This window comes from Alexandromys fortis, unplaced genomic scaffold (genome assembly GCF_014885135.2).
Source record: "Alexandromys fortis isolate MF-2015 unplaced genomic scaffold, M_Fortis_MF-2015_v1.1 scaffold_121, whole genome shotgun sequence".
NCBI classification, from domain to species: domain Eukaryota; kingdom Metazoa; phylum Chordata; class Mammalia; order Rodentia; family Cricetidae; genus Alexandromys; species Alexandromys fortis.
In genome coordinates this window covers 599,213-623,746 of record NW_026068037.1, presented here as the reverse complement: position 1 = coordinate 623,746, position 24,534 = coordinate 599,213, and the positions used below count along the sequence as shown (strand labels likewise).

At 45.5% G+C, this 24,534-nt stretch overlaps 1 pseudogene; it reads left to right on the top strand.

Annotated features, from left to right (window-relative positions):
- The first annotated feature begins 821 nt into the window (after nt 1–821).
- LOC126515444 (DNA fragmentation factor subunit alpha-like) overlaps nt 822–24,534 on the top strand; it is a 27,271-nt pseudogene continuing 3,558 nt past the window's right edge.

Here is a 24,534-nt window from a genome sequence, read left to right as displayed (position 1 = left end):
CGCATTCAGGATGGGACAAAACACAGCCTACATTCCCCATATGGAATAGAACTTCTAGAATGACTCCATGCATGACTATCATGAAGCCAAGAGCACAGCATTCAGGGTATGGCTGTCTGTGCCATCAGCTTGAAGTACCTTAGACACCCAAGGGTGAGGGGTAGAGCATTAAACATGCTAACCATTGGCAAACAAACAGCAGGTCAGCACTATGGTGATCTATGTCCTCCAGGCCATGGTCTTCAGGCAGAGTGAAAGAACTCAATGCCAACTTGCTTTCATGTGTGAAGGATCAAGAGACTACAAACCTGGATATGTGCCCAGGGTGGGTGTGGGGTAAAGTCAACAATGCTTCTGTCTGTGCCCTTCTGACAGAAATGCATCTGTGCTGTGTTCAACCAAGGTCAAGATCATGCTGCACTGTTTTTAAAATTCAGTGACCCACACCTACTCAATTAGCATGGACCAGCAGGGCTCAGCTGAAGATTGGTTGCAGGACATCTGTAGCAACCACCAACCCACAAAGCTCTGGGAACATTTCAGAAGAGAGGTCAGCTTTCCCTTCTCCCTTTACTGTTGGGCACGCTGCAATAAACCTCGCCACATGGGTTTTGAGTCTTGCATCCTCCTTTCGTCTCCGAGAAGAACACTCCTGAGAAGAACACTGACCAAGATGAAAACGTTCCAGAAACCACAGGACTCAGTGCCCTGAACCGCACGCGATTAGCCAGCACTACATCTCCCGGCATGCCTTGCTCTCACGTCACTTGCTGTGGCGAGACCCGGAAAGCGGCTCTGGACTGCGCGCGATTTCCCAGTCTTTCAGGTTGCACTTTGTGAGGATGGCACTGTTGCGGGGAGCCAGCGACCCGGACCCGGACTATATCTGGCCTCTCAAGCCGTGTCTGCTGCGCCGCCGCAAACACAACCGCGATCAGCACTGCGTGGCGGCCTCCTGCCTCGAGGAGCTGAGGCGCAAAGCTTGCAAAGTACTGGCCATTGATGAGTCCCTGACACCAGTCACCCTGGTCCTGGCAGAGGACGGTACAATAGTGGACGATGACGACTACTTCCTTTGTCTCCCTTCCAATACCAAGTTTGTGGCATTGGCCTGTAATGAGACGGGGGTGGGGGGCGCATAACAATTCGGATGGAGGAACAGCCTGGGTTTCCCAAGAGTCCCTTGATGCGGACGAAACAGACAGCAGAGCCGGGGTGAAGTGGAAGGATTTGGCTAGGATGCTGAAAGAGGACCTGTCCAACATCATCCTGCTTTCAGAAGATGAGCTCGAACTGGTCTCCAAGGCGGACCCCAGAGCCCTGGCTGTTGCCTTGAGCAGGGACATAAAGAAAGCAGAGTCCAGTGGGCCTGCAGCAAGGAGCTCGCCCTGCGCCTGCAGCGAGTGCAGAGGTTGCATTCCCTCAGGAATGCCTCGGGGAGGAGGATCCACTGCCTGAGGATCAGCAGAGCCCCAAAATGCACCAGACAAGACGCCAAGTAGCTCCACCATAAGCACGCTTTGTTGAGGAAGCCCTTGGTTTTGTTAGCAGTGAACAACCTCCCTTCCCACTGTACTGCCTCCGCGCTGCTCTACCTCCTGCCTTCCAGGACGCTGTTGTAGCAGGGGTGGCCACACCCTCCAGAAAGGCCACTCCTGTCCACAGTCCACCACATCCTTCTAAGTGGGGGAAGCCCCCCAGCCAATCACCTTGGTTGTAGGGCGTGGTCCCCTGAGGATATTTCTTAGTAATAAATATTCCTGGTGCGCTCCCCGCCTTCTGTTCTCTGCGGGAACCTCTTATTTCATTAAATATTATATTATTTAAAAAAAAGAGGTCAGAGAGAGTGATAATGCAGTTATTAGCACTAGTTGGATGGTCTCACTAAGTTTTTCCCTTTAGTAATTTTGAATATTAAGGAGATTAGCAATAGTCTCATTTTTACATTCATAAAATCAACTATCGAGAAAGTTGCAAATCCATATAACCAATCCTTAATTGTCAATGAGACTTACAGTCCAAGTGCAGTGACGCAGGTCACCATCTCAGCAGTTAAGAGTTTCCAGGCCAGCCTGGGCTACACACTAGATTCTAGGCCAGCCTGGACTACACACTGGATTTCAGGTCAGAGTAAGAAAAATCTTCTCATATATGACATAATATGAAAGGATCAGAAAATACCAAGTTTCCAGATAGAAACTTTCCATGCCCTCTCCATTTTTTTCTTGAGAGAAAGCCTCGCTATGTAGCTTTGGACTCAATCCTCCTGCCTCAACATCTTAACTGTTGGAATGCAGCATAGACCTGGGAACTGGGAAACTCAGAAATACAGCTTTGAAAATTATGTGATCCACTTTCTCACAATTGTGTTACAAATTGGACAATTAAAAATTTGGTCTGCATTTGCTGCTGATCCAAGGTGGACAACATCTTCATGACGGCTGCGACCACCTGTAGGAACAGAGCTCAGATGCACAGGCCGATATTGTGATCCAGCTGCCCTCACTCCCCCTGACTGACAGCAGAACTTGTGGTCTGTAAATTGACAAGGATGTTTGTGTTCTTTCTGGCTGGTGGGTCTCCACAAAAGCAGTAGAGGTATAAAAGGTTGCTGGGCAAAATAAAGGTTGCTGTTCTTCCACCTGAAAAGAAGCCTCCCTGTCTCAATCTCGGCACACCCACCAGTCTTGGCTATCCAGGAGGTTCCACTGAGATCTGGAAAATGGGGATTCATGAACCCGGTCACTCAGTCCGAGGAGCATATTGGGGAAGGTAAAGTGTTTTTATTTTTTCATCCCCAGAGATAACTCTGAGGGATATCCTCCAAAAGATAAGTATAAAGAGGCAGGAGGGTGAACTGAAAGGCCTCAAAAAAGTAACAGAAACTCTTAAAGCAACAAGGCACGGAAGTAACAAGGAACACAGCCAAAGATTTTGTACAGGAGGGGGTTTAAATGTTCCAGACTGGGAACAAGCCAAATCAGATTAAAAGGAGCATGTGTGTCTTCATCCCCAAAGATGCTCTGTGGGATGCCCTCTGGCAGACTGGCCAGTAGGGAAGAAATAAAGAGGAGGCAGGAGGGAGAACTGAGGGCCTCAGAAGATAGAATGTGTACAGATGTATGCTATTGTGTTGACTGTGTTGTCTTCTGTGTTCTGAACTGGAGAAAGACATTTGATTCTGGGAACTGCTAAGAAAGGTATTTTGACTTTAAAATATGGGCCTAAGGATTTGATGCTTTGGAAAAGAGGTTCTGCTTTTATCTCCAGAGGATGAGAACCTGTGGATTCATTGCAAGTTTGTGGTTTGAACCACCGAGAACCCCTGAAATGTTTATGTAAAATACCCAAGAATGCAGTGCTCCCACTCAGCAGGAAGAAGCCAGACAGGTTGACTACGCCCAAGTTCCTAAGTTCCCTAACAGATTATTAAAGTGAGGCCTTTCAATGATTCTGGAGCAGGAACAGCGAGCCTGCTTCCTTGAGTTCTGCTCCACTCCATGCAGCATTTTGGATCCAGAGTGAGTGCAGCTGGGGCCAGAAGGCAGCTGGAGCCAAGCTTTGCCACGACAACTACTGCTGCCTGACTCACAGACTGTGCAGATGGCTGAGACTGTCAACCAGCTTGCTGAAAAGAGTCAGCAATGCTTTGGACATTCAAAATGATCTTAATGGACATATTCAATTGGGCATATTGACCTTGAACCGTCCAGTGGCTCTGGTTCAGGAGCAAGTGGACTATCTTTGGACTTTTCAACAGTTATGTGAGTTACTCATGGCACTGTATTGCATGCTTTTGCTACTGTTATGGAACTCAACCCGTCATATGAGAGGGGTTTGGAATACTGCTTTTGTTAATTTTACCACTCAGTGCAGTGCATGCTAGATGGTTGCAGTGCAGGTCTGGCTCCTTGGCCCTGTCAGTCCTGGGGATACTTGGTTTAGGGCTATGTGTCTGGGTAGCCACAGATGGGCAATAGTTTGGGGGCAAGAAGCTACCTAACACAGGGAATATTAGAGGGCTATTTCCCCATGGCAGGCTATCCAGGCTGCGCTGGCTGCAACAGGCCGAACTCCAGAGAAAGCTAGGTGTGTTTAGAGACACTGCAGATCAATAAAGTTAGAACAAAGTGGACGAGCGGCAGACTTGTTGGGAGACCGAGCTGCTCCAACTGACAGATTTGCTTAGTTGTCCAGTTTGTAACAAAGCCTTTCCCATGAAGATTCCAGTGAATCTTTGAAAAATCATGCGACCCACCAACTATGATTTTCTCAGCCTGCAGGAAGATGGGAACTAGAGAAACCCAGCTTTAGTACCAGCTGCTATCTCGAGAAATATTGTTCTGAGGGGTTCAAGTAGGTTTACAGAGAAATTTTATTCTGTTTGAGACTGAGTTTCTCTGTAGCTTTGGTGCCTGTCCTGGAACTAGCTCTTGCAGACCGGGCTGGCCTCGAACCAGGGAAGTTAAAATGCCATCTGTTTTTGGTATCTGTCTATACACAGGTCTATACAAAGGACACTTGCCTTGTGGATTTTCTACACTAGTCTTTCTTGGAGTTTGGACCAGCTCAAAGAGGTAGTCACCAGTCACTCCTAAGCTCTATTGTTAACTCCTCCTGACCCAGCCCGAGTGTGGCTGGATGACTGCCCAGTTCTTCAGTAGCCTGATTGGGCAATTCATAGAATACCCACACATTGCTGGGCGGCACCTCCCACTCTGGTACATGGAACCAGTGGACCGTGTCACCAATGTCCCTGTACTTAAACTGGGGCAGAGTTAGCTGCTCTGGGCCTCTCCAAACATGAACAGAAATGTTCAATGCAGAGAACATTAGCCACGACAAGACCTGCTCTTTTGGCTTTGCTTTTCTGTACACCCAGCTACCTTTTTTATCCTTGGAAGAGTTAAGACTAGCATGTTTTTATTTCAAAGGTCATGTGCGGTACCTTAGAAGCCCAAAGGCAACGGGAATGCTGGACTCATCCTGAAAAGAATGAATTCTCAGCAGTAGGGACAGACAAGACTTTCTGGAAAACACTAGGGCTGAGCTGTCTGCCAGCTCAAGGGTGCTTTGTTCCTTGTCTGTGACAAAGTAGAGTTTATTCCAGTGAGGAAAGGCAGTGTGGCCCCACCACCTCTTCTGCACAGGCTCAATTCACGATCGATGCCTTTATGGTATCAGAATATTTCTCTGCAATATCCCTTTTAGCAATCTAGAAACCAAGACAAAAAACTGGAAGTGGACTGGTGGATAGTTGCTTCAGTTTGACACTTGAGATTTATCTGAAAGTTTAGGTGAGAAAATGCCTGTCATAAGATCTGGTTGTAAGTTCTTTTCTCAGACCACTGTGGTGGAGCATCTTTGGGCTAGCAGTCCTGGGTTCTATAAGCAAGCATGTTGAACAAGCCAGAGCAGCAAGCCAGTAAGCAGCATTCCTTCATGGCCTCTGCATCAGCTCCTGCCTCCAGGTTTAGGCCTTGTTCAAGCTCCTGCCCCGATTTCCTTCAGTGGGCTATGATACGGGAGTGTAGCCCAATAAACCTCTTTCCTCCCCAGCTTGCTTTGGGGGTGATGATTCGTCATAGCAGTAAGCCTGAGACAACTGTCAATATTTAGAACAGACTGATGGCAACAAATATTTGGATTCTAGCAGGAAGGTAATTTGTGTCAGCTTGTCAGAGTTGCTTGACTGGAGGAAACAGTTTAACAAATATACCTCCATCAGATTGCCTGTAGGCAAGTCTGTAGGGCATAATCCTGATTAATGATTGGATTGATGAGGGGTCCCAGCTCCCAGCTCACAGGGGATCGTGCTGCCCTGGGCAGGTGGCCTGCGTTACCAAATAAGCAGGGTGAGAAAGCAATAGAGAGGAAGAAGTTTAGAGTAAAGCCAGTAAGCAGAGTTTCCTCTATGATTGTGGCTTACATCCCTCAGTGGATTGTGGACCTGGAACATGTAAGGCAAAACCTTTTCTCCCAAGCTGCTTTTGATCATGTTTGTCACAGCAATAGAAACACAAACTGAACCCCAGAGGGCTTCCATTACCACCATTAAGATCCAACAATATTCCCATTTACTGCGTTCACCGAGCACTGGCTCATGTGACGGCGTCTGCTCTTCAGCCTCACGTGATCTACAGCTGAGATCTAGACATTTCCAGTGATAATATCTAACCCAATTTCTTATCTAGAGAAGGAGTCAGGATCCCAGCAGGTGAGCTGCAGGGCGTGTCAGCTGCTGCAGCTCCAGTGCCAGGCAGTTCCCTGCAGGTAAGGCTTCATCAGCAGCAGTGGGCCCACTTAGGTAGGCACCTCTCCTTCACCACCCAGACCCTATCCCCCTCTCCAGCGGGAACCTATCCTTGAAGCACTTAAACTGGAGATTCCCCTCAGACTCAAGCTTTGGTTCACACTTGGGCTGAACCGATAGTGATTATGACTTGTCAACTTTTCTAAGCATAACTTTACACTGTGGTTTCAAGTCTACCCAGAGGCTAAGCAGGCTCTTCCTCTGGGATCAGCTGCGTGCACAACGCCTTCACTTCTCTTAGAGCCCCTGCTTGGGCCACTCAGATTAAGTGCTTCCTGAACCACTCTTGCCTGTTTTAGTATTTGTCTGGAGTATGGATTTTTGGTCCTGTCTGTACCAGTTTTCACCTTGAGCGTCTCTCAGCTTAAGGCTACTCTTTGGAGCCAGTTGCTGCATTTGTCAGGGATCGATTGAGCAGGTAAATGCCATTAGGTACAGATCTGAGGCAAATGCAAGCTCTGAACTGTAGCTGGCTTCCCCACATTAGGAAAGCCACCCAGGAAAAATTGGGCTTCTTGGAACCTTAGTTCACCCCGATACAGGGTTCACCCTGACCACACAGCCTTTTGGTCTCTACTGTACCTAGATAGATTCACTTTTGGCCAACACTCAATTGAACCTCTACTCAGAGTGACAGCATCTCTTCAGGAGAATACTGGCTTGTAGGGAACACTAGAAACGTAAGCCTGTAAGACAGGTAGATTAAAGTATCCCAGAGATTGTTGGTTCCTCATACTATTTCCCATACACCCTCTTCCCTCAAGTGAACAGAGTTGTGTGACCATTTCAGACTCAGGACTCCTAGGAGTGGCTTTGCCATGACCCCAGGAGCAGTCCCCTAAATAACATACCCCAGCTGCCATACCCCCGTGGCACATTCATTCTTGTCAGCTGAGTGCATGGAAGACACCTCCTCGCTCGTGCACCTCTTTGGCTTCCCTAGCAGCCCAGCTGATCCTGCTTCTGCTGAGGAACCCTTTAAGCAGCCTGCTCCAAAGAGGAATAGCTAGGAAGCCTAAGAAAAGGAGAAAAGCCATTCTCCCTAAAGACCTGGCGTCCGAATCCAGTCCTACCTCTTTTTACAAGAAGAGGAAACTTGTCCAGTCACAGGAAAGCTTACTACTGAAGGAACTTGGGATATTTGCTTCTTCAGGAATTGACACTAAGCCCCCCACCTCCTCAGGCCCACCACTATTTTACCCCTATTGAGCGAGGTCTTATCTGATTTAACTAGGAAAGTTCAAAGCTGCTGTGAATATCCTAGATTGCTCACTCAGGCTCTGACTCCTCAGTATTAGAGAAAGATTCTTTAGATAAGGTGGTGTTCCAAGTGGGGTAGAACAGAACTTTTAGCTAGGAAAAGACTGAGCATCCCTCCCCAGTGGAGAGGAGTTCTAAGAAAGCATGGTCCTGACTGAAAGCAGCCAGGAAGGCCCAGGAAGGGCAGAGACAGGATTTCCAGAAAACCCAGAAAAAGTGTGCTAAGCGCCAACAGCAGACAGGCTAGCAGGGCTAGCCAGACATGGGGCAACGACAGTGGCCCCTTTAAAAAGTCACCCAGGAAGATAACTGACAGTTTTCTAGCTGCAGGTTTTCCGCACCTTCCCCAGTTCTCTTCTGGGGCTCCAGTACTGAAGAGAGCTTCCCACCCCTCCCTTCCCCACTTCCCTTTTCCCACCCCCCCTTTAACATAAAGACACAGACAGAAAGGACACCCTAACAAGTGTCCAGAGCAGAGGCAGGGCATGAAGGTTTTTATAGTGTGTGGAGACTCACTCCACCCCTGCTCCCAAAGCATGCTGGGTAAGCAGCCTAGTCTCTGGTTTCTGATAGGCTCTCCTCTGTCTTTCTCCCCCTAGATCCCGCCCCCATGCTGGCAAGTCACCAATGGCAGTAAAGGAAGCTGAGAATTTTACAGCCAGACTGGATGGCGGATCTGTCACTCCTCCCACCTCACAACACCTGCTTCCCATATGTGGTTGTCCCTTAATTGCAACACAGAGCAACCTGCACTCATTCGTACAGGGACTCTTCCTTCAGCTTCGATACTGTTAGCTATCCTGGTGTGCCCATAAGCCCAGGTTATCTGAATTTTTCATCTTCATTTTATGCCTCAGGCCTTGGGGAAGGATTTCAAAGCATGGAATTTAAACAGCTCCAAGATTTGTGTCATCTAAGAAAATGTGTTTTCTTCTGAGATACTGCTCCTGTTAGATTGCTCTAATGCTCCCTAGAGTTCCTTTTTTGCTTTTATAAGTGGAGTTTCATTGGCCCCAAATAAACACTGTTTCCTGGAGAGGGGGCAGAGTTAAAGACTACGGCCTACTGCGTCATTTCAGCACACTCCACCTCCTCGGTGCAGTGTTAGAGCAGCAGGAGCCACACACAAGGACCAGTTTAGGGACTCGGACTCCCATATGCTCCGACATCCTGAGGACGTGATAGAGTGTAGGAGAACCTTTTCCAGAAGTGTCAGATTGAGAGGGGAGGCCACAGTGCCGAAAGACTTGGGAAATGAAGGGAGGCATTACATGATGCACCATTATTGGTGGCAGGTGAACTTGACTAAAGCCTCCTGCCCTAGGATCAGATGCTCCAAAGACAAAAATGTGGACTTCGGCACCAGGTGCTTATGCTTTTCCTGATAGTAACTTGACGGGCTGTGAGCGCCACTTTCTGTTTCAAACAACTGCCAACTCACTCTGAGCTTTCTTCTTTTTCTCAGCTCCTGAACTCCCTCTGTCCTTCCCCTACCCAGCCAAGGATGCTGCTTCTCCCCTCAAATGACACCAAAGCCATCCTCCATGACTAAGACGTGAGAAGACGACAGCTCAACTCCGCATGTTTATCAAGTGTCTGTCAAGAACCTTCAAAGGTAGGGAATGGTGGGGGAACGTAAAGGGCCACATTCCAGTTCTTGGTCCATCAGAGGCTTGTTGCTGGCCCTGTTCCATGCCCCCACAACTTGTACTTCCAAATAGCACCTGCTCTAGTTGTCTGTTGTCATTTTTTTCCATGTCATTTTATTTTAAGTTTCAAAAGGGATACAGTGACCTTGACTCTGGATTAAAGGCAAGGTCATTGTAGCCTTCAAGAAACTTAATTTTTTATTTTTATTTATTTTTAGTTTCTATCCGTGTGTGTATTTTGGATTCGTGTATTTCTTGCACTATGTGTGTGCCTGGGGCCTGAGGAGGTCAGAAGAGAGCATCCATGTCCTGGAACTAGAGTCATAGATGGTTCTGAACCAGCCTGTGTGTGTTGGAAATCAAGCCTACAAGAGTGCTCTTAACCGTCCAGCACTGTCTTCAGCCCCGGTTGTGTTTTCTGAATAGACAGGTAAGAAGCAGAAAAAGAGGGGATATTATGATGGTGGTTGTTGGTTTCCAACTTGACCACATCGGAAATTAACTAAAACCCAAATGGCTGGGCACACCTATGAGGGAGTTTGTCTTAATTAAATCATTTGAAGTGCTAAGATCCATCTTTAGCCTGGGCCACGCCTTCTGTTGGCGGTCTATATAGAGGACTTGGAGAAGAAGGTTTGCTCTCTGCCTGCTTGTTCTCGTTCTTCATTCCTCCACTGTCACTGGAGTCCACTTCTTCAGGACTCAGCATATACTGAGGACCAGCTGAGACATCACCCAGCCTTGTGGACTGAGAAATGACTGCATTCTTGGACCTTCCATTGGTAGACGTTCATTGTTTGACTAGCCATAGCCTGAAAGTGATTCTAAGAAATCTCCTTTCTCTCTGTGTGTGTGTGTGTGTGTGTGTGTGTGTGTGTGTGTATATACATATATATACATACATACATGGATTCATTCTGTAAGTTCTGTTCCTCTAGAAAATACTAACTAATGTAGTTTTTTTTTTAAATCTAATTCTTCCTCCCTCAGTCTTCGCTTGTAGTGATGCACTGGAGGTAGCTCTGGGATTCCTTAAGCTGTCTTACAAGATGAGGAAGAGCACATTGCTGGGGGGTGGAGCAAAAAAAGATTTGAGTTAAGAACTGCTCCTGTTCTCCTCTGTCCTGAGCCCCGCCTGTCACAGCTATGAGTCAACTCTGAGGCTTTAGCCATAAGTAACTATGCATTGTCTGTGTCAGTAGCTGTGGGACATGAAGACCTTGGGGATGGCATGTGAGCTTAGTGGGCTTTGATTTCTCTGCAGGAAAGTGTGAAGATAATGTACCCATGACCTCCTCATGAGCTAACACAGAGAAAGCACAGGAATGGCGATCATATAGAAAGCCAGGTCTTGTCGTATGCTATTCTTGACTAAGTAACACAGTCACTAAGGCTTGACTGCTAACATTTACTGTCCTGGTTAATTTTATGTCTACTGACACAAGCTCGAGCCATTTTGGAAGAGGGAACCGCAATTGAGAAAATGTCCCTACCAGATTGGTTGGTGGGCAAGTCCTTGGTGCATTTTCTTAGCTGATGATTGACATAGGAGTGCCCAGCTCACTGTGTGGGGTGCTTCCCATGGGCTGATAGTCCTGGGTGCTCTCAGGAAGCTGAGTGAGCCAGCCATGGAGGAGCAAGCCAGTAAACAGCATTCTTCCAGAGCCTCTGTAGCAGCTCCCCACGGCAGGTTCTGCTTTGAGTTCCTGTCCTGACTTCCCCAGTGATGGCCTGCAATGTGGAACCGAAAGATGAAATCATTGCTTTGGTCTCAAGTTGCTTTTGGTCATGGTCTTTATCACAGCACTAGATACCATTGGTTGTTTGGGAACCGCTGGGAATCTCAGGGGGATCGCAAGAGTGTCTTAACCTGCCCATATGCTCCCACTAATGGGCAGATTCCTGAAGATGAGGGGGCCTTGTGCGTGGCTCCTGTGCAGGGCCTGATTGATCTATTTCTGTTCTGTAGCTTAGAAGGGAAAGCTTCTCCTTTGGGAGAAATAGCATAGCGATAAATGGTTAATCTGGTGTCTAATGCACCATGAACAGACATGGTGATGGCAGCTATTGCCTCATGTCAGACAAAACTGTCCTCTTGGTCTCTAATGGGTTCTGGGATCAGTTCCAGGGGGATCATGAGGCTGCCTTCTCTAAGAGAAATGAAGAGTAACTGGATATGGCACAGCATGGCAGGTGAGTCTCTCGGAGGGCAAGGGAGTGTGAAGCAATTCCTCAAGGCAGTCGGCCTGTGGGGTCTGCCCATCCACAGCATCTCCTGGGGAGCATCTGTGCTAGGCGGGGCCTTCCCAGAGGAGGAAGCCGGATGCCCATGGTGGCTGTAATGTGTGTGAAGAGAGAAAATGACAGATCAGTCTGAGGCTGATCTCCAGTCACTGGCTTCTTTTCCTGTCTCTGCAGGCTGAGGGTGGTGGTTCCTCTTGACCTGTCCCCATTTATGCTTAATGAGAACTTCTAGAATAGAGGTTGTCTGATGTGGTTTCTGGTCCAGGAACTCGGGATGCGGTCTGAAAAACTGCATTTCCAACTGGTTCCATGCTGGTGTGTTGGGCAAAACTTGAAGAGCAAGGTTAAAGCCTTGCCATGGAGCAAAGCCCAACACCCCAGGAAACCTTCCTGCCTGCTCTATTTCCACCAGGACTGTAAGAGATGCTCCAGGAGTTATTCTCACGAAGACAAGGGATAATAAGAATCTAGGAGCAGAGACCCGCCCTAGCGTTCTAAGTTGTCCTCTTGGTAAACCTGGAGGCCGGGAGTCCTGTATGCAGGAAGCAGCTGGCATCCCCATCTTTCTTAGAATCCTATGGAATGAGCACTAACCTACCCTCTCTGGTTCTAGAGCCTTCCTGACATGTGACTTTGCTGATTTGTGCTACTGACCAGAACTGCTCCGGGGTCTTAGACAAACAGAGGCTCTAGGGCTGCCAGGTACCTCATGCCCAGAGGACAGTCAGAGATGACAAGGGACCTGTCTCACAAAGCTCACCAGCTGCCCTATCATCTGGTTAATTAACTGAAAAGTGAATCGAGACGCTGATGTCTCGGTGGTGTTGGAGAGGACCTTTGATGCCTCTACATGTGGATGGCAGAGAGATGGGCAATGCTGGGCTGACGAGACATCTCCCGTGAATGGCTGAGCAGCCGTCGTTAATTGCGGCTATTAAACGCCTTCCCTGGGAGTTGTTTTTGATGCCCGAGGAATAGATTAAGACTGTTTTGAGTCCCCTGGGGTCTCCTGTGGAGCATAATTATAGCTGCACTGGAATCAAGATTCAGGTCAACAATTACCTTTAATGAGATGTCTGGAGAGCATGGGCAGAGAGACGGCAGCCTTGGGGAGAGGAGAGGGTGAGGACAGCACCAGGACTGGGGGGTCAGGGATGAAGATTTTACAAAAAGGTGAATAGAAATGAGACCATGGGAGAGAGCGGGAGGGAGGCCTGCTGGTGAGGGGCATGGAGAAGGGCTGGTTAGAAGAAGGCCTGAGCCACGGGCGGGTGAGTAGACTCTTTGGGTCCTGTGGTGAGCCAGACAAATTTCAAAGATGAACAGAAAACTGGTCAATGAACAGGACTATGACTTGGCATCTATGGAGATGTCTACCATCTCGGAGTAGGACATTTCTGTCGTGTCTGTCGGGACATGGCAGGGAGTGACCGTTTTCGTCACGCACACCAGGCTTCTAGCCCCAAACCCTCCTCTTTAGAGCTGTATTGCTTTGGGTTTAATCTCTAAACCTGTCTGAGCCTGTTTCCTAATGTGTCAAAGAAATGTTAAGCATAACAAATTTTGAAACACCCTTTGGAAAGGAGCGCTGTCTGGAGTGTGTCAGGTGTGCAATGAATTACTGATTTGAGGATAAACAGATATCTTAAGACCAGACCCTGCAAATGCCAGGTCACTAGGTGCTCATTCTGTGTAGGTTTCATCCCTGGACCCTTAAGAGGAGAAGGAGTTGCAGCCCCCTCCCCATTCTATACACACACACACACACACACACACACACACACACACACACAATCAATCCTGAGATGTGCTTTCTCTGAGGAACCAAATCAAAAGGCCACATTTAAATGTAGGGAGAGGATTTCAGGGAGGGGACTCATCACCTGACGGCTTCTACTCCAGTTTAATCATTTCATTACTAATTAATGGGGTCATTACTGCATCTCAAAGAGAACTATGATTAAAGGTTAATGCTATTGGTGCAAAGCATCCCACCTGAAATTACATTATAAAAATGTCCGGAGTGCTTAATTGAACCTATAAGTAACAATATAATTACACTCAATGTGTGTGCCTCCTCTGCATCTCTTTGCTCCTCTCTAAGGTGCGGAGAGCCCCCATGTGGGTCAGTTAAAGGAGAGCGTGGCGATTTTCCAAAACAACATCTCCATTCCTTTAGTCTACTCTGCTTTGTCCACACCACCCCCACCGTGTGTGTGGGGGTGGGGGTGCATGCATATATTCCTGTATGTGGAAGCCAGGTTGTGGCTCCTCCTCTTGGGGCTGTCCATCTTGTCTTACTGACAGGGTTTCTTGCCGACCTGGTGCTTGCTCCTTCAGGTAGGCTGACCCAGGGACCTGCCTGTCTTGTCTTCAGTGCTAGACCAACCACACACAACAGTACCTGGCTACTCTACATGGTTTTGGGGATTGAACTCAGGTCCTGCAAGCTTACCTTACCAGCTGAGCCATCTCCTCCACACTAGTGTAGCTGGTTATATGTCAATACAGTGCCTTCTTGTGTACTCTGTGGGCACTATATTAGCACATGCCGGTGCAATGTCTAGACTTTGGGTGGCTTTTAGGCGCCTTCAGCAATCTGCCCCACCATCCCCAGGATGCAAAATGTTAATTAAAAAAAAAAACACTAAGATCTCCATTATTTTAGTTACCGTTTGAAGCAGCCCAAGCAACAAGAAAATGCCTGTCGCTGCCACTTTCCTGGATGGCACTGAGATGAGAATGAATGGGAGTCTTGAGCAGGCATTTCAAGGGAAGCAGCAGCATTTGCCAAGGATGGGACCATAAAGGAATAACACGGGCTTGGGGAAGACGGGTCCCTTGGCAAGACTGGCAAGACTCGCACAGGCAGCTACAGCTCCCTCAGCCCCTCCTTACCGTCCCCACCCCCTGTTGGGATTAGCCACTGTACTGTAGTTGGCTTCACCCAGTTACTTAGAATTATTTAGAGTCTTTCTTTTCCATGCCAACATAGCCATCCTGATTGGGGTAACATGGCATATCAGACTAGTTTCAATTTGCATTCCCTTAATAGCTAAAACTATTGAACATTTTTAAACAATAAATAGATAAAACAAAAACCATCACATTGAAGTTGGACAGAGCAAACCAACAGAAAGAAGAGAGCCCTAAGAGAAGGCACAAGAATAAGATTCATTCATTCACACACTCAGGAGTCCTGTAGAAATACTGAATTGAAAGCCATAGTCTATACACAGAGGCCTGGTTCAGACAGGTCTATGTAGGCCCTGTGCTTGCTGCTTCAGTCTCTGAGTTCATATGAGATTTGTGCAGTTAATTTTAGAGGGCCTTTTTCTCCTGGTGCCCTCCAATTTCCCTGGTTCCCACACTCCTCCTGCTTTTTATGTGGGGTTCCATGAGTTCTGAGGGGAGAGACTTAATGAAGATATCACATTTTGACTGGTGTGTTCCAAGGTCTGTCTCTCTGAAATGTCTGGCTGTGGTCTCTGTATTTGTTCCCAGCTACAGGAGGAAGCCTCTCTGATGATGGCTAGCTCAGGCACTAGTTATGAATATAACATTACATTATGAGTCATTTATTGTATTATTATTATTATACCAACAGTGTTCAGTTTTGCCCTAGGTCTCTGGCCTATTTAATCTCTGGTTCTTGCTCATCCAATCAGTGTCAGATATGGGTTCCATCTTGTGAAGTAGACTTTAAATGATATCAAACATTAGTTGGTTACTCCCACAAGCTTTGTGGCACCATTGCCCTGGCATATTTTGCAGGCAGGACAGATTGTAGGTCTAAGATTTTGTGGCTGGGTTGTGTTTATGTTTCCTTTTCGGTAGCCTGCAGAGAACCTTCCCATAGCAGCGCCACTAGAACGTAGGGGTGAAGGTTCTACGTGGGCACCAGCTCCACCAGCCTCTCCATGCTCAATGTGTTGTGTGGGTGTTGTCGTCAGCACCGGTGCCTGGCTGTCAGTTCACGGAGAGCAGCCTATTGTCTTGGCAGCAGGCCGGGCTGTTTGGGAATTTCTGTGAGACACATTTGACCATCACCTCAATTGAAAATAACCCAACCTCAGTACCGGAAGCTTCATTTGGTGACAAGAAATGGCCAGTGGGGACTTGCTTCCCTCGTTATTTGGTACTTCATTAAGATCCCCTTTATGTATTTTAGAAAGTTTCTACTGCATTAGGTTTCCATAGCACCCTTCAAATGCCCCTCAATTCTAGCTGTCTCTCCTCTCCTTCCCCACCTCAATCCGATCTCCCATTCTCATTCCCTCCTCCTGCTCCAGTCCACCCATAAAATATATTCTATTTTCCTCTCCAGTGGAGAACCATGCTTTGTTCCAGTTCCTTCCTCAGTAACTAACCTCTCTGGGTCTATGGGGTGTAGTTTATTTATCATTTATTTCATTTATTTAATGGCTAATATTCACATATAGGTGAATATATACCATATTTATCTTTCTGGGTCTGGGTTACCTCACTCAGAATGATTTTTTTCCTAGTTCCATCCTTTTGTTGAGTAACATTCCATTGTGTAAACACAGCACCTTTTCTTTACCCATTCTACAGTTGAGGGACATCTAAGTTGTTTCCAATTTCTGGCTATTGTGAATAGAGCAGCAATAAGAATGGTTAAGCAAATGTCCCTGTGGTAGAATGGTGCATCCTTTGGGCGTACGCCCAAGAGTGGTATTGCTGGATCATGAGGGAGATAGATTCCCATCTTTCTGAGGAACCACTGTATTGATTTCCATAGTGCCTGTACAAGTTTGCACTCCCACCTGGAATGGAGGAGTGTTCATCCTTATTCCATATCCTCAACAGCAGGAGATGTTACTTGTGTTACTTATTTTAGCCATTCTGACAGGTGTAAGATGGAATCTCAAAGTGGTTTTGATTTGCATTTCCCTGATGTCTAAGGATATTGAACATTTAAGTATTTCTCCGCCATTTGAGTTTCTTCTATTGATAATTCTCTGCTTAGATCTGTAACCCATTTTTAATTGGGTTATTTGTTCTCCTGATATCTCGTGTCTTGAGTTCTTTAGATATTTTGTATATTATTGAATATCCATATTGGATATGGATAAAAATCTTTTCCCATTCTGTAGGCTACTACTTTGTCCAAATGACAGCATCCTTTGCCTTACAGAAACTTTTCAGCTTCATGAGACCCTGTTTATTAATTGCTGATCTTGGGGCCTGTGATAACAGTATTCTATTCAGAAATTGTTTTCCTGTGCCAATGAGTTCAGGCTTTTTTCCCCCAACTTTCTCTTCTATAAGGTTCAATGTATGGTTTTATGTTTTAAGTCTTTGGTCAATTTGGAGTTGTTTTGTCCAGGGTGATAAGTGTGGATCTATTTGGATTCATCTACATGCAGCTGTCCAGTTTCTCCAGGACCATTCATTGAAGGTGCTGTCTTTTTATTTTTAAATGTATATTTCTGGCTTCTTTTTAAAACCAAGAATTAGATTTCCATAGGTGTGTAGATTTATGTCTGGATCTTCAATTTGACTCCTTGATCAACAAATCTGTTTTTATGCCAATACTATGATGTTTTTATCACAATAGATCTATAGTACAGTTTGAAATTGGGAATAGTAAGACCTGCAGCAGTTTTTGTTTTGTTTTGTTAAAATTCAGGACTGCACTAGCTAAGCAGGGTTGTGTGTGTGTGTGTATGTGTGTGTGTGTGTGTGTGTGTGTGTGTGTGTGTGTGTTTCTGTATGAAGCCGAGAATTCTCCTTTCAAGATCTGTGAGAATTTGTGTTGGAATTTTGTTGGGAATTGCACTGGATCTGTAGAGCAGTTTTGGTAGGGTGGCTATTTTAACAATCTAAATCCTATTGATCCACAAGGATGAGACATCTTTCCGTCTTCTGATATCTTCAATTTCTTTCTTCGAAGACTTGAAATTTTATTCATATAAGTCTTTCACTTGCTTGGTTAGAGTTACTCCCAAGATATTTCTATTATTTAGAGCTACTGTGGGAGATGTTGTTTGCCTGATTTCTTTCTTGGTCTGCCTGTTATTTGTGTATAGGAGGGCTACTGATTTTTATGACTTAATTTTGTATTCTATATACTTTGCTAAAGGTATTTACCAGCTGTAGGAATTCCCTGGTGGAATTTTTAGGATCATTTATATATACCATCTATCATCTACAAATGAAGATAACTTTGACTTCTTCCTTTCTACTTTGCTCTTTCTAGCTAAGACTTCAAGTACTATACTGAGTAAGTATGAAGAGAATAGACACCGTGTCTTTGTCCTGATTTTAATGGAATTATAATAAATGATCTTTATATGTTTAGGTATGTCCCTTAATCTCTGCAAGACTTTTGTCATGAAGGGATGCTGGAATTTTGACAAAGGCCTTTACTGCATCTAATGAGATGATCATGTGGGTTTTTTTATTTCAGTTTGTTTATATGGTGGATTATATTAATTGGTTTTCATTATTGAACCATGAGTTTATAAGCTTTCTGTTGTTTCTCTTGTTGATCTCCAGCTTTAATCTATGGTGTCAGATAGGATGCAGGGAGTTATTTCAATTTTCCTGTTTCTATTGAGTTTTGCTTTGTGCTTAAAAATGCAATCAATCTGGGGAAAGTTCCATGGGGTGCAGAGAAGAAGGTAATTCTTCTGAGCTTGGGTGAAATGTTCTGTAGATGTCTGTTAGGTTCAAAGTCTCTTGCCTCCAGCGTTTCTATGTTGAATTTTTGTCTGGATGACCTGTCCCTGTCCATCTCTGAGAGTGGGGTAGTGAAGTCTCCCAATATCAATGTGTGATTTGGTCTACAGCAATGTTCCTTTTTCAAACTCGTGTTCTTTTGTTTGGGGCATAGATGTTAAGAATTGAAATGTCCTCTTGGTAAATTTTTCCTTTGAGTATGAAGTGTCCGTCCATATTTCTTCTGATATTTTTAGTTTGAAGTCTATCTTTTTCAAGCTAGACCAGCTTGCTTTTTAGGTCTGTTTGCTTGAAATATCTTTTCTAACCCTTTAACCCGAGGTAATGTCCGTCCTTGAAGTTGAGGTGTGTTTCTTAGACATAGTAGAAGGATAGATCCTATTTTCACATGCATTCTGTTAGTCTGTATCTTTTGAGGGGAGAACTGAAACCATTGATATTGAGAGATATCAATGACCAATATTGCTTCTGTTGTTGGTAGTGGTGTTGGTGGTAGTGACAGCAGCAGAAGGGTGTGTGTGTGTGTTTCCGTTCTTTTGATTCTGCTGGTCTGAGCTTATTTGGTCTGTGTTTTCATGGTTGTAGTTAATGCCTTTAGGTTAGAATTTTCCTTGTAGCACTTTCTGTAGGAATGGGTTTGTAGATCGATATTGCTTAAGTTTGGCTTTATTGTGGAATATCTTATTTTCTCCATCTATGGTAATTGAAAGTTTTGCCTAGGTATAGTAGCCTAGGCTGGCATCTGTGTTTTCTTAAAGTCCGCATCACATCCGTCCAGGCCCTTCTGGCTTTCATAGTCTCCACTGAGAAGTCGGGTTAATTCTAATAAGTCTGCCTTTATGCGTTACTTTTGTGTCCTCCTTGTATCTTTTAACATTCTTTCTTTGTTATGTATGTTGTTTTGATTATTACATGCCAAGAGGACTTTCTTTTCTGCCCCAATCTGTTTAGTATTTTTTATGGTTCTTGTACCTTTATAGGCATTTCCTTCTTTGTATTAGAAAATGTTCTTCTATGATTTTGTTGAAAATATTTTCTGGGCGTTTGGGCTGAGTTTCTTATTTTTTCTCTATTTCTTTTACTCTTAGATATGGTCTTTTAACAATGTCACAGATTTTCTGGATGTTTTGTGGCAGGAGTTTTTAGATACAACATATTCGTTGACTGCTGTAGCCATTTCTTCTATTGTATCTTTGATGCCTGAGAATCTCTTCCATCTCTTGTATTCCCTTGGTTAAGCTCTTTTCTGAAGTTCCTGTTTAAATTCCTAAATCTTTTATTTCCAGAATTCTCTCAGCTTGGATTTTTTTTATTGATTCTATTTCTTTTGGGGTCTTGAACAGTTTTATTCATTTCCTTTCACTGTTTCTTTGTGTTTTCCTGGGTTTCTTTCAGGGATTCAGTCATTTCCTCTTTAAGAACCCATATCCTCTTCATAAGACTGTTTTGAGGACTTTTCCTATGTTGGAATATTCAGGGCCTGCTGTGACAGTCTAGCTGGGCTTTAGTGGAGACAATTGCTCTCTGTCTGGTATTGACTGTGTTCTTATGCTGGTGTCTGGGTATTCAGATGAATATAGATCTAGTGCTGATTTCTGGGTTTATCTTTGTTGGGTAGCTGTTTTGTTCCTTGGTTCCTGATTCCTTTCTAAATTTTTGGAGAGAGTGTTGGCTGTGTGTTGCTTGGTACAAAGTTTCTGTAGCCCTGTTTCCCTGGTCTGCTCAGCTGCTGTATTCCCAGGGAATGTCTGATGGTATTGCAATCTGGGATACTGGGATGAGTCGGGGGAAGACAGGCTGGAGGAGAAGGTCTTTGTGATTCACTGGGGATGGGGTCAGAGAGAAAAGGGAGACTGCAGCAGGTGTCCAGCTACAGATCTGGGGATGAGATGAGGATTGGATCTGGAGGAGCAGGAGGAGAGGTGAGGATCTTCAGGCAGCCTACTTGCTTCCCTAGCAAGAGTAGCCTTTGGGTTTGCAGGGTATCTGCTGGGTGCCTGCTGGGTCTGGAGGCTGGGATAAAGCCTAAATATGCTTTAAGATTGATTTGTTCTGTACTATTTTGTAGGTGTGTGTGTGTGTTTATGTGTGGTTGTGTGTGCGTGGTTGTGTGCGTATGTGTGTGTATGTGTGGTTGTGCGCGCGCGCGCGCGTGTGTGTGTGTGTGTGTGTGTGTGTGTGTGTGTGTGTGGTTGTGTGTGTTAGTGCCATGCTTGCAGAGTCTAGAAGGGAACATCAGATTCCCTGCAGCTGGAGTTACAGGCATCTGTGAGTCACTCAGCAAGGATCCTGAGAACCTAACTAGGGTCTTCTGCAAGTACATTCTTAAGGACTGGGACATTTCCCTACCCCCTCACTGTTCAAAGCCTGTTAATGAGTCGAAGACCAGCAGATGAAATCACGGAAGTTTCCTGCCCCTTTGCTGCCTGTGCACACAGGAGAGTCTCCCCTGCAGAGCACACTCTCTGCGTAGAGCTGCGCTTGCCAGTGCTTAAAAGCAGTGCCAGCCTCAAGCAGAGGTGTGATGGAAGAAGGTCATTGGTTAATTAATAAAGAAACTGCTTGGTCTGATAGGTTAGAACATAGGTGGGTGGAGTAAACAGAACAGAATGCTGGGAGGAAGAGGAAGTGAGCTCAGATGCCATGCCTCTCCTCTCCCGTGAAGACGCAATGAAGCAAGTCGCCAGGTCAGATATGCTGAATGTTTCCCAGTAAGTCTGGTGCTACACAGTTTATTAGAGATGGGTTCATCGGCATATGAGAATTAGCCAGTAAGGGCTTTTCTTAAATTATCCCATCTACATTTTGTCTCTGGACTTTCACCTTCCTCTATTTCCATATATCTTTTCTTTGGTTCTTACTCTGTGCCTGGCTGTGCAGCTAGGTGACTGGTCCCTTCTTTTCTCACTCCTTGGTCTCCTTTCCCCAGATTTCTCCTCATTTTTATTCTCTCTGCTGCCAGCCCTGCTCTCCTATCCCCTGCCTTGCTATTGGCCATTCGGTTCTTTATTGGACCAATCAGGTGTTTTAGACAGGCACAGTCACACAGCTTCACAGAGTTAAACAATGGCAACATAAAAGAATGCAACACATCTTTACATCATTAAACAAATGTTCCACAGCATAAACAAAACCACATCTTAAAATAATCTACAACAGGTGTCAACGCATCCAGTGTACAATGAATAAACCTTGCCCCAGGAAAACCACCGTCATGATCATGGACTCTCCCTGGAAGGTGAGTATATAATCTCTTCCAGTCCTCCGGCCCCACTTCTATGATGTGTGTAGAACTTTGAGGATGTTATAGATGCCTCGCTTAGCTTAGAGCACTCAATGGGCACTTCTCAGCATGCGGACCAGTTATGAGTTCCTGCATTAACTGTCATCCTCTGGGAGATGACGAAATGGCTCAGCAGCTGCTATTTTCACAGAGGACCGCAATTTAATTCCCAGCATCTATGTCAGGCAGCTCACAACTGCCTGTAACTCTAGTGCCAGAGGATCTAATGCCCTATTCTGGCCTTCATGAGAACTATACACACATGCACATAAATAAAAAGTAAGATAACCTTTAAAAGAAAACTCTGATCAAAGATGAAACAGGAGAGGCATTTTGACTGCATGTCTGTCTAGCAGAAGTAATCTGTTCAAAGAAGTCTTTGGGGTCATTGCAATCTCTGTGGTTATAAATCACTGTTAGCTGTATATTCTTGTCCATTTTAAATGAGAGTTTCTTCGAAAACAGCTAGTAAGATGACTTGATTTTGTGTGCATTTGTTTTTGGTAGATGAAGCAGAGTTTAGACTCATGTCTGCTCCTGGCTCCTCTTTGCCTCTGTCTGCATATGTCCCCGTAGAGAATTCTAGAATATTGAAACAGGAATGTTTTCCCTATGCAACCAAGAAGCTTCTCCCCAAACAGTGGTTTTGTCTGGGGCACTTGTCCTTATTCTAAACGTGGTCAGCTGGCCTGACTTCCCAGCCAGTCGTCCCAGTCAGCAGTACCCCCAGGCCCTGTGGAGGCCTAGCCAGCCTCTCTGGCTCGCTGGACCATCGCATCCCTTTGTAATGAGCTCTTACACGTTTTGGCCCACAGACCCCCAATTTCACCCTTGAATTCTTCCAGTCCTCTCTGGTGGATGCCATCTGCTCCTGGTGATTTATCTGCATTTAGTTTGTCAATTAAGTAGAAAATCACTTGCACATCTATTGCCATATTCGTATGTATACCCTGTTGGTCCCCAGAACAGCCTGGAAGTAGAATCCCATAGGAATACAGAACCTAATCCTCTATATCAGATTCACTGATTACAGAACAATGGTAGAGCACCTATTGTGTGTCTTCCAGAATATCCTGTTGTGGAATGATCTTTTTGTACACTGTGAAGATGCGTCACTCTGATTGGTTTAATAAAAAGCTAAATTGCCAATAGGTGGGCAGTATTTGGAGGGCAGAGAGAATGCTGAAGAGAAGGCAGAGATACTGAGCGAGAGGCACAACATGCAGGAAGAGAGGTTACAGCCACGAGCTATGTGTCAGCACATAGATGAATGGAAATGGGTCAATGGAAGTTATAAGAACTAGTTAGGAACAAGCCTAAGCTAGGGTCAAGCTTTCATAATTAATAATAAGCTTCCATGTCATTGGGGAGCTGATGGTCTCGATGAAAAGTCCTACAATATTCTGAACAAGGAGGGATATGGTGCGGAGACAGGAAAAAAAGGTGGGATGACTGTGGAGCAGATGGAGAATGTGAAAAGGAAAGTAGGGGTGAGCGGTTTGTTGGAGAGCGTGGAGATAGTGAAGGGAAGAGGTGCAAACAGGAGTCCTGAGTCTCGGGCCCTTTGCTCTTTCTCCCTCATGCTCACCCTGGAGAGCAGGCACAGGTGACATTGCACAGTCTTGTTCTGTCCTGAGATCATGATTACCCTCAAGATATACATCTGGACCAGACAGATGCTTCTCTCTAAGTCAGTGGTTCACAATCTTCCTGATTTTGAGACCCTTTAACACAGTTCCTCATGCTGTTGTGACTCCCAGCTATAAAATTATTTCTTGCTACTTCATATATGTAACTTTGCTGCTGTTGTGAATCATAATGTAGATATCAGATATGCAGGATAGCTGATATGTGACCCCTGTGTGGGTCATGACCACGTTTGAGAACCATTGCTCTAGAGTCTGCCTCTCCGCGGGACAGCAGAAGCCACTGGACCCTTGTAAGAGGAATGCAAGAGGAGATCTAGATGGAGCCAGGGATCTGGAGCAGGGGTGAGAGGGAAGGGGCTTTGGGGAAGTCACACATGAGGTGCTGGGAATTAAATGGACGCTCACAGGTGTCCATTTAATAGGAAATAGGAGTGGCGGGGATGCGTCCCCAGCACCCCGGCCGCCTGCTGGCTCATGCCTGAAATAACAACACACAAACTGTATTCATTTAAACACCGCTTGGCCCATTTCTATCTAGCCTCTTCTCGGCTAACTCTCGCACCTGGACTAACCCATTTCTAGTAATGTGTTTAAGCACCCCAAGGTGCGCTTACCGGGAAGGTTCTAGCCTACGTCCATCCTGGGTCGGAGCTGCCTAGGAGAGCAGAGCTTGGCGTCTCTGCTCCAAAGAGCAGAGCTGTCAAGTCTACCTGGGAGAGCTGAGCATGGTGTCTCTGCTCCAGAGAGCAGAGCTGTCGGGTCTGACCTCACTTCCTCTTCCTCCCAGAATTCTATTCTGTTTACTCCTCCCACCTATGCTTTAACCTATCAGGGCCAGCCAAGCAGTTTCTTTATTGCTCATCCAATGAAATCAACAGATTGATATGACACTCCCACATCACTTCCCCTTTTTCTGTTTAAACAACAACAACAAAAAGAAGGCTTTAACTTTAATGGAGCAAAATTACATATAACAAAACAGTTATCAAGTAAAAATTACAATAATCTATATCATATCTAAGGAAAACTATAACTATAGCTAACTATTCTTAACTCCATCAAAGAGTCCAGAAAGATACAATATTATCTAAGCAAACAAGAAATAAGCAACTTTCAAACTCTAGAAATGACAGAGACATCTCGCTGCCTGGACAGTCACCCAAAGTTCCTCTGTACCGTTGGGGCATCCATCTTCGGCCTACAGGCCCATAGTTTCCAGCAGACATTTTTACAAAGCAGGAAATTTCAAAGGCAGTCACTGTCTGCTTGTCCTCAAGAATGTCTTGCAGACTCTTTTATGAATCAGGAACCCCAAAAGGTCATCTCACCTTTAGGCAAGTTCAGTAGTCCTCTCTCTGAGGGTTCTCTGTGTCCAGTTTATGCAACAGTTCAGGCAAGAGCAGTTTCTTGCCCAAATGGCTATCAAACTCC